Source organism: Cyprinus carpio, chromosome A13, assembly GCF_018340385.1.
Source record: "Cyprinus carpio isolate SPL01 chromosome A13, ASM1834038v1, whole genome shotgun sequence".
Lineage (NCBI taxonomy): Eukaryota > Metazoa > Chordata > Actinopteri > Cypriniformes > Cyprinidae > Cyprinus > Cyprinus carpio.
The window spans coordinates 23134105-23150371 of NC_056584.1; the positions used below are offsets into that span (position 1 = coordinate 23134105).

Sequence of the window (16267 nt, forward strand, 5' to 3'; positions counted from 1 at the left end):
CTTATAGAGCATAAAAGAACAATCAAGTGTTCTGTTGGTTGAACATTTATGCTTCTTATACATTTTTATTCCATTAGACTTTTTACATGCATTAGCTTAATTTCTGAGATTTGGGGAATTTGGGGTAAAAATGTCAAATGAAAAGTAGCTTTAGAATGCTATTAGAATTAACTTAATTGGATCTTATCAACAAAGAATGTCAGCTGCATAAAATCAGTCACAATTATGAATTCTGTACATTCACACATAAAGCAGAAGCTGCATGATTGCAGGTATTTACCCGGAAAGCAACAATTTATTTAAAATGTCATAATGATGGATCTTTTTTTCTTACAAACAGGCAGGTGGACTGGAGTTGTGTGTATTACTTGTGGGATTATTGTGATGTTTCTATCAGCTGTTGGACGCTCATTTCTGACGGCACCCATTTACTGCAGAGGATCCATTGGTGAGGCAAGTGATGTAATGTTACATTTTATTAAAATATTCCTTTAATAACTGCTCATTGCTAATTTTGTTTTATTCAAAAAAAAAAAAAAGAAGAAGATATGTATAATACATAAGAATACCTCTATTATCTAGTAACATGTCTTTATGTAGAAGATGTGATAAGAATAACAAAAAATGCATATATTGTATAATTTCAAGTTCATTTGAAAAAACACACTGCAACATCTTCTTGGGAAACTTTTCTTATTTTCAAACAATAAACGTTCCCTAAAAAATACAAGATCTAAAAAAAACAATATCATTTAAACACATTGTTTTTTACAGACTCATATCAGCCAACATTAAATTTCTTTTTTTAAAGGTAGGTTGATGTAGAGATTTTTGGGCAGTAAGATAAGGTAAACACAAATGTAAAAATAAATATAACTATAATTTACTTTGGAATCAAAAAGTGCATTTTTGGAATAAAAACATCAATAGTTGCATCAGAAGTGGAGTCATTATGAGACATCTGTAGCTCACATATTAAAAGTGTTTTGACAGCACAGATGAACTGCTTTATCATATCATAATCTATTATTATTTTTCCCTGAGTTCTATAGTACCTATATTTTTTGTAATTATTAAATGTGACAGCCAACAAAAATCCAGTACGTTTACAATGAACTCTTTCATCTCAAAAGATAAGGAAAAATATCCCTATAAATATATAATAAAAACTACTATCCAATTTAAGGCATCAGCAATGTTTGTGAGTATGTGTGTTGAAAATGACCTGCAAATGGCTTTAAAACAACAGACAGAACTATCAGACCAGAAAGAAAGTGAGAGAAGGACTCTCTCAGGAGGTCAGATGACTCAGTCCTTCAGTATTTGTTCTAAAGTTGAGAGAAGGTTCCTCAGTCCGTACATGTAGCTCTCATCCGGATTATCGCTGGGAAATACATGAGCAAAAAATCGATCATCTTCACCTCCACTGCCTCCTCCTGTCCAAACTGCCTCTTATCCCCCATTCCAATTTTCCTCATCTTTCTCTTCTACACCTCCACAACACCCTCCGTCGTCCTCCCTCTCATGCTGAACGTCCTGGCAGTATGGGTGACTGTATGAGTTGTTAGAGTTGCTCTGTGGCTCCCCCCTGCTGATGTTCTGTTCCTGGCTCAGCAGGCTTATGTTTGGATCCATTGACTGTGTGAGGAGAGCCTTCATACACCAGCAGCAGAGAGCTGGCGTAGAAATGCAGCTGAGTCTCCAGCGGAGAATGTTTCGGATTTTAGAGATGATCAGAGAAACTTGCATGCCTCCGTAATTCTTGACCATTATGGAAGAATCTAGTCAGACCTAAGGGAAAAAAAAAAAAATCACAGATTTCAATTCTTAGCATTATTATAAACCACAGTTCACATTAGTACCAATAGCATTTAAAAAAATTTCTGAATTCCAGGACTTCCACAGCTCTGATCCTCTCATTCATTCATTTGTCTTTGTGTGTGTATATATATATATGTATATATATATATAATAATATTGAAGTTGGAGTTACACACCATTTTTAATGCTGTCTTTTCCGAGACTGCGTCCATAGAACTGGTCATGAGTAATGTAACTGTCTGAGTCGATCTGGTACACCTGAGGTGAGAAGATGAGATCCATCAGAAACACTGCAATGAAGAGACAAACACGAAAGAAGCTCTGTTTCAAAACAGCAGGCCTGTCTAGCTGTCTAGAATTGAGCATTAGCTAAATACACCACACAGACAAATATTACGTAAACATTCAGAGTGTGCTTATGTATGAGGCCTTAAAAAATGCTGTTCTGCATATAGGCATCTTATTAGATTTAGAACAGCGATGGAGAGACTGGCATGCATACAGACTTAAAACTGTGATGAGCCTCACTGAATGGATCCTTCCCACACTACAAAACAAATGAGCCAAACTGAAATAACACGGGAACCAAGAGCAGCAGAGCGAGAGAGAGACAGAAACCAGCAAACAAATACCACCCATCACACACACAAACAAATTAGGTGCAAAGAAACAAGAACACGCAGAAAGCAGAGAGAGAAGATGATTTACTGAGGCTGGAGGAAGGAAACACTGAACAGAGAAGAAGAGTTTGAAACACATGAACTCAAAACACAACAAAAACAAAAAACTAAAAAAATAAAAAAAAATAATAATTTCATTTTAATTGTATTATAGAGCTGGGTCGATCTGTCTGTCTTTACTGTAAGAAAAAGCTGCACAGCAATCAGAACTTGTTTAATTCAATGACAGAGTGACACATAATTCATGACAAGTGACTTGAAAAAATGTCCACCCCCCTTTAAAATACTATGCCGCCGCAGTTTGGGAATCAATTTCCAGAAGAATCAGATGTGCTAAAACATTAGTTACATTTAATGCAGACTCAAAATTCATTCTGTTTTATGCATTTGGTTGAATGAGCACTGTGCGATGTCCCGAATTGATTGCACTGTTTTTACATGTCACTGTCTATCGTAAAATCATTTTTCTATTTTTAAACTGTTTTAAAAAAAAATAATAAATGTCACAAATCAATCCAATGTTGTAAAGTTGCTTGTTTTTTTAAAATTGCTTGTTTTATGTCAAATTAAATGTAAAGCACTTGTGAATTACCATTGTTTATGAAATGTGCTATTAACTACCAAGCCTTGCCTTGCCTTTTCAGGTGTAATTTATCATGGTTGGTTTAAGATTAACAGAGAACTGATGTTAAAGTTTGCACCACCTACTGCATTTAGACACATTGTGATTGTCCAGGTCAGGGGTTCCATACTTTTTTGATGCCAAGGGCCCCTAAATATGACAATCCCATCACAAGGGACCCCTTTCCAAAAATTCAAGAATATATACTTACACTGTTGTAGTACAACAACCCATATAAACATCATTAGAAAAAACATTAAATTTGTATTTATTTATATTACCTGAAGAAAATATTTTCAATTTCATTCAAAATTTTTAATATCACCAACAATTTCAATCATCAATTCACAAGGCAGAGAAAGGCATCAAAGGCAGTTTTACAAAGAATATTGGCAACAGTGGCGAGGGAAATTTCCTACAAAGATATAACACTAGTACAGAATAGTCTAGCAAATTTGCATTTCTGTGTAGAAGTATAATAAGTATTATGTTAGTTTTATTTTTTAGTAGTATTATATTCATATTTAGTAATGGCTTTTATTTTTATATTTTCAATTTTAATTTTTAAGTTTTAGTAATTTTGTTATGTGCTTTTGTATTTTTATTAGTTTTTTAAGAATTATTATTTATATTCAAGATTATTTTAGGTGCTTCCACCTTCAAGCTGTAGTGGATTTACATATTGATTTTAAACAACTTTTTTTTTTGTTTAAGGTTTTATAGTCTATTAATGAATTTTTTTAATAATTTTAAAAGGTTACCAATCACTACATGCAGGCAAGCAGAGTTTAACCGCTGTTTTGTCCCATATAAATGAACAATGCAAAGTTCTTTCTATAGAAATTTGGGAGGCAATAAAATAATCTCACGATTTTCCAAAAGTTGCAAAAGCATTTTTGACAAGTACACTTTGGCCAAAATGTTAAACAAAGGTAAAAAAAGTTTACCCTTTTAAAGGCTGTTTTTTTCCACAGCACCCCACACAACTGAAAAACCCCACTAAAAGGCAGCCCGTATCAAATTCAGTGCAATAGCATAACTGTCAACTGTTTTGTAGCATGAGACATCAATCAGAACCAGACTATCCTTTAGACCTCGATGACAGAGATTCTTGTGAGCTCTCTGTCTCTTCTCATGTGACCTTCACAGCATGTGCAGCACACTGAATTGGAGAAAGCCAAAGCAGAGGTGGGGGGTAGCACTGACCGCTGGGTTCCATCACAATCTTAGCACAAAATGACTTATCCATAGTCCTTCAGAGGTATTAACCTATTTTCCTTATAAGCTCTGAATAAGATACAAGCCGTTACCAGACAACAGATGTGGAGTTCTGTTGAAGCGGCATTGAAAACGGAACCTGTTACAGCTTTCACGTGGGTGATCTTAAGTGTAATCTTTGTGTGTTATATGAGGGACAAAATATGATACTGAGATGAGGATAGCATAGATAAAACAGCAGAAACACACGGAGGATCCTGCATAATGAGGATAAGGACAGTTAATAAATCACACACACACAATGTCCACCCTCAACCCTCATGCCCCGTAACAGGAACCGCGTGCTCTTCCATTCAGAGGATACGTTGTTTAATCTGTTCTTCACGTTTGTCTTTTGATGCAATACGGGTCTTAACTTCTCCTCCCGTATGCACATCCATGATGCCAGGGCCAGGTAAGAACCCTCCTCGGCACATCCTGCCAGTTTTCAGAATACAGCGCGTGAGACCTATGAGAGAAGAAGAGTTCTGAGTACATTTGTTATATTGCACACTTAATAAATGCCTTGCAAACAATTGTTTTTCCTGTAAAGTACTCTCTGTTGTGGCAAATTCTGCGGATTGGTCACCCCCATGTTATCTACATGGCAAAAATGACTATTGATACACGTTGAAACCATTATGTGAATGCTGTTGCAAATACATACTAATCGGTACTGTTTTTGCATAGCCTTGTTGTGTCAGCAAAGTGTGGGTAAGTGTAAAATCGTGTGTGCAACATGAATAAAAGAAAATATGTCACCTTTACTGGACAAACAATGTCCTTACCCCAACGTTTCGAACAAATATATATGATCTAATACATTCTGTTTGCCATTTATTAGGCAAATAAGAAACGGAAACAACTAAATCAGTCTTTAATTCAACAGTAATAACCAAAAAAAATTTAGTTTAGTTTTATGCGAAAAGTGCTGAATGGCACTGCTGCCATTGGTTTTATTATTTCTTTCCCAAACAGTCCCTCGTATTAATTGTACTGCCCGACTTCCAAATAGTTTCGAGTTGTTCACCTAACGCTTTGCTTTGTGATTAAACGTTTGTGCCATCTATCTTTGATCCCATAAGACTTATATTTTAGCCGAGAAACCTACTGTGACTAAGAGCGTACCAATAAGAAGCATCAAAGAAATGATTTTGTTATACACCAATACTGTTTAGTTTATTAGGATTAAAGATATCTAGAGGTATATATTATATTGATATTATTATAGATAGTAGATCGAGCGATATAGATATATAAATATATATATATATAAGATAGAGAATAGTCCTCCTTATGCCCACCAAGGCGGCATTATTTGATCCACCACTACAACTAAAACCAGCAATACTTGGTGAACTATGAGTACAACTTAAAAAAAAAAAAAAAAACTTGGTTCTTGTAAGATATTGTACAATACTGTTTTTATTTCCTGGGGGATGACGCATCTAAATTTTGAAAAAAAAAGTTTGTGTCACGGTACTTTTGTTAAAACTGATTTTTTTTTTTTTTTTTTTTTTTTTTTTTTTTTTTTTTACAGGCTTCTTTGATGAACGAAATAGTCCTTTAGTTTACTTTTATTAAATTTAATGCATCCATGCGGAAATAAAAGTTTTAATTTTGTTTTAAATCCTCCGTAAACAATCAAGTACTCTTCAGTCCAACATTAAAACATCAGTAAAAAGCAGTGATGATTTCGTCTGACTGGCTGAATGCTTCACACCTGGGTTTCTACATCACGCCGCAACACTAAAGTTAGTGATGTTTTCAGAGGCAAATGACAGGTTGTCAACTTGATAGCCCGTAATGATCAGTCCCTTAATGTCTGTCAAGTTCGTTTCTCAGTGCGGTCGCGGCTGAATAGTGATTCATGTTTGTGCCATTACCAGAATGGTCACCTAACAAACACAAGACTGCAGACCGTATGGCTGTGTAAAGTCCAATACTTATAAACTGTGAGACACTCCTTTAAAGTACAACAGACTATATAGAGACTAAACAAACACATCACCCACACAGCACATGCACTTTTGGACCACAGGGTAACTACTCCCTAAGGAGTCAGAAAATAATTATAATTAAGGCATCTTTATGAGACGTCCAAGAGCATACCACTGCTGGGATCACCCTCCCAACACACATACCAAACTATCAAAAAAGTATTAACACGTTAGTAAACCCTCTAAATTTCACCCAACACAGAGACAACTACCTAGAGCTGATGACCGCCACGCTCAACTGCTAAGAAAACCGTTTTAATGAACGTGACGCTGCGGTTTCAACCAGGACTGAACACAACCCGTGATTAGTGGTTTAATAAAGGCATTAAACGCATCTGATCGTATTTATTGTTCTTAAAATATTAACATTCTCATCTTGTGTGAAAAATGGAGCAAACTGATATTCCCTAAACTTTTCCCATTACCCCCGAAAAAGAAAAAAAAAAACATGTAAAACATTTGAAAACCCGATGTTTTGCACACACCCCAAAGCCATTGTCCAACGTTAAGTTCCCACACAAGGTTTGCAAATTATACAGCTGACCGGTTTTTTAAACAGTTAACAGCACGGGATGTTTTTTGCCGATTTAGAAGCACGAATCAATATTAAAATGTTTCCCATATGTTTGCACAATCAATAAACAGAAGTTCCCTAAAACCAGTTGCAGAACCAGGAATGCACATTTTTGAGGTTCATAGAAATTTCAGAAATCACATTTTCAATACTTAAGTGGAACGCTAGCAAAGCACCCTTAAAGGTTTAGTTGTCACCAACAACAAAAAAACTTATACAGGTATACTGGCCATGGCCCGAATGTAGAAAAACATCATCATAAGTAGTCCATTTGACATAAGAGGGGCCGTTTAGAATTTTGGTTAGAAGCATCTAACATTACTTTGTGGTGTCCAAAAATAACAAAAATTATGACTTGGATTCAGCGTTGTCTTCTCTTCCGGATGTCTGTTTGTTGAGCGCGACTGCTGTGGACTGGTGACGTCCGACGCGGTGCTGACGTATGATCTTTGTTTTGGGGCTCACCAGAAACCACTTCAGCGCCGGCATACTCAGCAGCGTCGTGAACACACTCACAAACAAACCCAGAAGAGAAGACAATGCTGAACTAAAGTCATCATTTTTATTAATTTTGGACCCAAAATGTATTTTCGATGCTTCAACAGATTCTAACTGACCCTCTGATGCCGCATGGAAGTACTTTGATGATGTTTTTATTACCTTTCTGGACATGGACATTATACCATAAACTACATTTCAATGGAGGGACAGAAAGTTCTCGTACTAAATATAAAATATCTTAAACTGTGTCTTACGTCTTTGGAAATGACATGAGGGTGAGTCATTAATGACATACTTTTTTCGGTGAACTACCCTTTAAAAACATAATTTTTGTTGGTTGGGTTGATGTTTTATTCTCACCGTGTGGTGATCTCTCCGTGGCCTCCATGTGCCATAGAACTTGGGGAGATTGTGTTTGTCTGCAGGTCAAGTAACTTTTTAGATCCTGTGCAGTCCTTTCGCAAATACCTGTAAACCTATTAAAAGGTAAACATTCAGAATAATGTTTTTTAGAACATTTTTTAGAACATATTTTTGCTTGCTTGGATGGACTTCTATCCATTTTGACAAAACTGTCAAAGAGTGAATATTTAACTGAGAAATAAGGAGTGAATATTTGTTGTCTGAAACAATTGTGCTGCGTATATTTGTTGTGGACACTTAAATAAATAATTTTTTGAGGATCCTTTGATAATAGAAATTACAAGAACTGCATTTTGTAACATTATAATATCTGAGAGACTACCACTTTTGATGTAATGTATCCTTGCAGAATATAAGTCTTTTTAAAAAGATGAGTCGCAATTACTTAAATTTTTAACAGAAACTTTAAAGTTAAAAGTTGATTTTTGCACTGTGTTTGCCTAGTAGATGTTTTTTCTATTATTCAGGGTGTTATTTTGGTTCAGATATTTGTCCCCCCGACATCACTTGCATCGCTGTACAGACTGATTCATCTTAGCTACCTGTGTGTAGAAGTTCATCTCTCGTGGGCCTCTCGGGGAGCTTGTAGTTTCGTTTCATGATCGTTCCATCAGGATGCTGCAGAACACCTGTGCACTTACACGCGAAGCAACACTGAAAACCTGCTGACACTTCCTCATCAAGACAACTGTAAATATTCTGAGTGTGAAGATTTTATGGAAGCCCGGAAAACATCTGAAACAGAAAACTCACCTAAAGGCTGAATGCCATTATAATAATTACATTATAATTATATTATAGTTAAAAATAGCTCAGGAATGCCTAAAGAGGTTTGACAGGATGGACTTTGTAGTGTCAATTTAATGCATCCCGGCTGAGTAAAAATATTAATTTCTTTCTTCAAAAAAGTACATCGATACTGAATTGTTATGTAGATTTTAAAGATTGATAGTCACTACGATTTTTGCCATTGTCTTTGAAAATAGCCATCAAAACGTTTTAAATCAATGAGTTTGGAATGACAGGAGGTTTAATACAGATTATAGGGCGAACATTCCTTTAACACAAGAAAAGACAAATTGCTGACTGCTGACAATCTGACAGTCCATCAGATACCGGCCCACATTCTCATTCAATTCTGAAAATCCCCATGACTGAGCCACTGACACATGAGAGTTACTACACAGAGGAAATTATGTCATCTGTTTAGCAAAAGCAGCTTAATTTTCCCTTTTTTGTGGAAATCACCCATGACGATATCTCATGTTAAACAAGTGCAAATCCTGTTGACCCTGTACTGTAAATTAGTTCTTCTAATAGAATGATTTTGCCCAATCAACCTAGCAAGGCCTGTGAGAAAACCTGTGTGGAAGGCTTCCACAGTTGACGATTTGTGCCTCTCAGCAAAAATGGTCCTTAAGGAATGTGTGCAGAAATCCTATTGGAATTTCGATCACAATTCGTGAATCAGTAGTACAGGATCCTAACGGAATTTCCTCCCCAGAAAACAGACTATTGTAATTACCATAGGAATAGAATGTCATATATAGGATTAGGAAAGTAATTTAACAAAACTAAATCTTCTAGGATTTTAAGAGATTCCCTCTTGTAGGCTATTCCAACTTGTTCTAATTCTACAAAAGACCCTGTGGAATTTCAGTTCATCCAGGATGCCATATTTATTCTTGTAGGATTATTTGATCCCTTTAGGATTGGTTGCAAATTATGATAGAAATAACAAATAGTCCTGTAGCCTAACAACTTTTGATAGGTGTCCATGACAATCCAATCTAAACATGATGAACCCAATACTCGCTTTGGACAAACAAGATAACTAAAGAGTCTGTTCCATAAATCCCATGTAATGTAAATACTGTACATTTAAACATATATAAAAAAAAAAAAAACATGAAGATCACATGAAGAACATCAGAAGCTGAGATTTCTTAACTGACCAGTGTTACTTGATCCCGCATTTATGTCCTGTCCACCTGATGAGAGAAAGGCACACATCCATCCAAGAGCACCTGCTTTACTGACCCATTCATATGATTTTCTCTTTCCAGCGTTCGAGATAAGTCCATGATTTTGACCAGCTGCAGGCATGTCCAGCGTCCACTAATTCAAACTTTAAACAGAACGCTGGCAAAAACTTCTGTTAATAATTTTTCCATTTCTGACAGTTATTCTAAACACGAACACAACGTTATGTTCATTAAAACTCGAAATGTCTCTTTCATCTGACCAGAACGCTCTGCTGGAGCCCCGAGTGTGTTTGGTTCATTTCATTCGGCATATGTGTCGGTATTTTTACTCTAGAGCGGGAACGCGTAGTTCGGGTTACTGAATGGTTCGTGACTAAGCACGCAGTTTACCAATCCAGAATCGGCGTTGCGTCGATCTGGTTACGCGTCGTGACGTGAGCACGCGGTGGGCGATACCACGTGTTTTTGGTTTTTAGATTCGATACCAATATTTTCAACCCAGTAATCGTCAGTATACTTCTGTACTAAACTTTTAAATTATTAAATTACTAAGAGTAAAATGGGTAATAATGATAATCCCCTTACCTTTATGTTTAAAAACGCATTTTAACATTAATACACCTTACATTGTAATTTATTAGGTTTATTTTGTCTGCATATGGTTCAAATGTGTTTTTTTGTTTACACAACAGATTTCTACAAATACTACATTCAAACTATGGTCACTTTAGTAAATCCATGGTTATTAGGGACCCCCAGAGACAGGCTGCTGCATGCATAAAATGCAACCTTTTTGTTCTGACAGTGTATGATTTCTATTAACATTACAAAATAGAACCTGATCTGTATTATCTTTCAACGTTCGATTTAAATAAATGTAATTACACAAACTATGTAGGGCCAACGATTTCAGTTTGTTTATTGTGAAATAACTCAAAACTATGTTGTTGTTGTTGTTTTTTTGTTCTGCCCGACAATGATAAGCAGTGTTCAGGGCTGCCGGTTCCCCAAAAGCTTTAACTGTTTCTCCTTATGATAACTTTTGGTAAACGCAGCCCTGTTTGAATGCACTGTCCGAAGTGAGAGATTGAGCATTAAAATAGTTATAATCCTACACAATTAGAACTGTGCCACACAAGAGGTATTTCGTCCAATTCACTGCATTTGTAATGCACTTAGATTTTAAATAACTAAATCCCTGGTTTAAATAAAACACCCTTAGGATCGCTATTCGATAAGTTGGAATCGATACGCCCATCCCATTTGGCTTTCTCGCATTCTCCGTTCTAGCGTTACCGCATTTCATAATTGTATTTGTTATGATTTTCGACTGGGGCCCATGATGTTTAACAAACCAACGCACACGTGAAACTCTGCATTTAAATTACGTGTCCACCGCTCAATAAGAATTACCATTTTGAATCAAGATGACACAAACTGTTAAATTGTGAAGCGGTTCCCTAAATGCTTTTACACTGATTGGTGTGCTTGTGCGAATAAACCTCTCACAAAATCAGTGTGAAACGTGGTTTATTTAACATCCAACGTGTACATTGTATTGTTCTGATAGAAAAAATACAATCATTTTTCACAGAAAAGACAAGGGCATCAAAACATTGATTTTGCTCTAGGTAAAACATTTTTGTTGTTATATAAACAGATACTCACATCTGAATGACACTAGGCAAAATCCTACAAATTAGAGTGTTCATGACAAAAAACAGTACCTGTCCAGATTGCTGTGACGATGATTCAAATATATACAGATATAGGAGACTGCCCACTTTAATATATGTAAGGTCAGTAAGGTCACATGTGCGGTGTGAATACATGACACCAAACATGAGAAAGATGCCATCCTTGAGTTTTCGTTCCTCATTTTCACATTCATGGTTAGATCGCGCTAGAACAACAAAGACGCCGGTCACACTCAGACTATTGTGTTTTTTTTTTCAATCAAGGTGTTTGTCCCTAGTGCCTCTACAATACATGACCAGTGATTAAGCACTAGAAACATCTTATAGAAGTGTTTGGGTGAGACCAGAACATATCCGTAAGGTCGAAGAAGAGTAAAAAAAGACAGTTGAAAACCGAGATGGATTGCTTAACAATCCACCCAGATAGATATATAGATAGATGATAGAGAGAGAGAGAGAGAGAGAGAGAAGAGAGAGCGAGCGAGCAATGGTCCGAGAGACACAGCACTGTAACCTGTCAAGCATACATTAACATGACACGCACACATACACAGGCTAATATATCACACGGGTTAATATCCCATCAGCCGCGGACGACACATTTAAAGCTAAGACACACTAGATCTCTATCGCTGAGAACAGACTGTCATGAACAGTGAAAACAGCCTCAGGGCCTCTCTTGCGGGTTATGCTCCAGAGGACCCACGTTGTCTCCCGTTTCCTGATTGTGTTCTAGCAATGTGCACCATCACAGGATGGAAACTGTAAAGACCAAACCAATTTAAGTTAAAGATGTTTCACAGCAAGTTTGATGATCCACTGAATTGTTTGAAAACCAGTGAATCCTATCCTGTGACCGAAAACGTGACCGCTACCGCATGAATTGTGAGCGTGCTCCTCTCGGGAGCCGTTGTTCTTTCAATTGGAACGTAGTGTTATGCAGCCAGGACTCAATTCAATTGAGCAAAAGTGAACTAGTTAAGAATTTCACAATGTTACACAAGAGTTCTATTTCAAATAAATGGCCTGATCTTTAGATATTTTTATTATCAAGAGTCCTGAAACAAAATCCCAGGGTCCACACAATAGTAATCAGCACAAGGTGGTTTTGAACTATTAATAAATAGATGGAGAAATTGTCAGGCTGTGCAGCAAAATCATCATATTAGAATGATTTCTGAAAATTTAAGTTGCACCTGATACTGGGAGTAATATTGCTGAAAATTCGCTTTGCCTCACAGGGAAGAACTGTACATTTTCAACATATATTACAATAGCACACAGCTAATGTAATTTAAATAATATTTTACAAATATTACGGTTGTGTACTGTATTTTTTCATCAATTAAGGCAGCCTTGTTGATCACAAAGAAACCTCCGTTCAAAAACATGACAAAATCTTATTGATGCTCAACTTCTCTTTTGCTTGTGAATGAAATGGATATTTTTCCCTTCAGCTGCCTTTAAGATCACAGTTCAAAATAGCCATTAGTGAAGTTCCCATGACCTCAGATCAATAACAGTCACATGAAATTTGAAATTCAGAGTGATTGGCTAAAAAAATTTGAGGAACTGCAAACGCACAACAGCAAAGATGACGACTGCTTCCTAAATAACATATTTGGACAATACTATTGTTCACATACAGTTTTTGTGCCTACTATATATTATGGATGGATGTAATTTTTTTTCAGATGGCAGCCAACAAGTCCCCTATTGCAGGGCCAGGTCATGGCAGTTGGATCCGCCCTTGCAATACATGATTAGCAAGCTTTGCATGAGTTCAATGGGGAATGTTAACAGACAGGTGTAAGATAAAACACCTCTTTGTACCAATCACACCCAACAGTACATGAATTATACTGTATGTACCCAATAACATTTCTCCTGATTTCATGAGGGTTAGATTCCAGATTCTGGCATCTGCAGGGGCATGTTATTTTCAGTTTCCTGCAGCTAGTAACCGTCCCTACTGCAATTTGCAAAAATGGACGTCTATAAACCATACAACCACTCACTTTTCTGATGCAACTGTTTGCTCTAAATTTAGAGTGTTGATGCAAAGTTAAGTTTTCCCTAGTGGCCTCTGCATTTTTTTTATTAAAGCTCTTTCTCACGCTTTTTGGATCTCCAGCACAGACAGTACACGGCTTTGTCACCCAGGTCCTCAATGTCGAACGCATGCACCACCTTTGGGTGTTCTTTCTGCAGCATCAGGGTTGACCTTTGCTTAACACATTTGCCTTTGCTGAAAAATGTCTTGTATGATGAGTATTCCCACTGCTGCAGCTCCAAATGTCACAGACCTGCAGTGATGAGCTCAGCTGACGGAGGGCAGAAGACAGCTTACCACACAGAGGCCTTTTACTCTAAGTAACATCACAGTCTAAATCTAAAACACATGTTAGTTTATAATGACCCATGTATAAGGTAATATATAATGTTATTTAAATATGAACTAATAAATACTTATAAAGATAACATTATAATAATGTTGCTATTATTAATATAGCACCATACTTGGCTGTATGCCACGACGTCACTTTTCACTTTATAGTATTAATATTGTTACTTAAATAAAATAAAAAAAAAACTAAAGAAAATACATATTTGACTCCAATTACATCACAAAGATAGATCTACGGTTTGAACCATTACGTTTGACTCTGCATTAAATAAATGTATCCTAGTAATCTAAATCCATGTCAGTTATTAAAACGAAAATTTGAATCTACAGAAACCTGATCAGAACAGAGATAGTCTATTCGATTCTCAACGCGATGCAGCGAGCAAAAGAGGCACAGATGGAGACTTCAGAGACGCTCGCTTGGATAGAACAATCTGCTGATGTGTTTTGTGACCACTCTTCCATATTTCAGTTTATTTCAGTAGTTTCGATTAAATTATTGCTAAACGTCCCGACTATAAACACATGCAGCGAGAGCAAAACAGCACATCTGCCTTACAGACACCTTTATATAAAACTTTAATGATCTTTTACCTTTATGGATGGAGTTGCACGCGCTCATGTTTAATCGTTTCATTGTTTTTATGATTATGAATTATTTTTTGCTCATAAATTTAAAAGATCTTCAAATCGTCCTCAAGGTATCCAATGGAGAGTTCAAACTGATTAACGGTGCGCTGTAATTTACGCAGAATGCGAGTTATTAAGCACTGAATGACTTTTACTTTGACTTTACGGTTGGTCATGTGGTCGGTGAAGGTTGACCTCATAAAACCAAAAGAAAAGTGGTCTGTGATTTTTTGTTGTTGTTGTTGTTTTTTACGTGTATACAGCGTTTGTATATAAGTTATTTACTTCTTAGTAATTTATTTTAACGATCTAAAAGTTTTTCAATTAATTCATATAACATTTTTATTTTGTCCACAGTGAAAGTGGTTTTTTAAAATGTTTACATGGATCGCCAGATATTTATAAAACTACATTTATTGTTAAAATTCTGTGTTGAAAAGGCATGACCAGTAAGCGAATGATCTTTTGTGTTCGCGTGTGACTTTTTAAACCATTCAAAAAAAAAAAAAAAAAAAAAAAAAAAAAAAAAAAACTTTTATTTTGAAGTAGTGTAACAGGAACTTCCTCGCTACTTCCGAGATCACGTTGACACAAACACAGAAGTAAGTGTAATTATGAAGTCCGAACCAAGTTTAAAAATTTTGACAGAGGCAGGGTTTTGGTGTCCCGAAAGAATAACAGCGCGTGTCATGGTGCGACTTGGTTTGATGTATTGACACAATAACTCCTGGATTTCTAGTATTATGACACACACACACACACACACACACACACACACACACACACTTACATACAGATATCTATATATATAATATGATTATTATGTTTATGTCATATATATAGTTGTGCACAAGTATTGTACTAAACACAAGTACACTAATATGTGCTAAATTCCTATATCAAATACATAATTGCATGTTGATGGATGCAAATATACACACGTGTTTTATATGAGATTAATAAAAGAAGCTTTTACAAGCTTGATTTTTACAAGCTTTTTACTCCAGTTATATCACAGTTTAAAAAAAAAAAAAACCAAAAAAAATGTTTGTGTTAAAAACCAATTAACTGCTTGAAACCTACTAAGTAATAATAGTAACTACAAGGGTTTAAAAGTTGTTAACCATAATAAATATTTAAAAAGAATGTATGTTTAGTGACTGTTTCGATCACTTTCTTGATATCCAGTCTGGTTCCTAAGTAACTCAGTTACATCCATAAGTAATTTTAAAAGAGCGAATCAATATTGTGTTTTCACAGGCAGACATGAGGCTCAAATCAAACCTCTGCAACCTTTGATGGTCGTCCCACCCAAAGAACTCATCAGGCATCACGAAGAATGCAAGATTACTGGGGGGTGTTTCTGTATTCTTTGATCAAATAAATGCAGCCAATTGATGAGCAAAAAAGAGACAACTTTAACAACCATTACCCACACATAATGTGGGTAAGGTTTTTTTTTTTTTTTTTTTTTTGTTTTTTTGTAGATCATTATCCTTGATCAATATTATTTATTTAATTATTTTAATCTTTTTGCTATAATAATATTTTATAATATAAATCTGAACATTTAATTGTCATCTTGCAGGTGCTGGGACAGAGAAAAAAAAATCCAATAAAAACAGGAGCTTATTGGCACCGGTTGAGCAGGTGAGAAGAGAAGAGCTATT

The 16267-nt window shown here is 35.9% G+C and overlaps 1 pseudogene; it reads right to left on the reverse strand.

Moving 5' to 3' along the window:
* Positions 1 to 1308: 1308 nt before the first annotated feature.
* On the reverse strand, positions 1309 to 13774 carry LOC122147312 (annotated as a pseudogene).
* Between the last annotated feature and the right edge of the window lie 2493 nt (positions 13775 to 16267).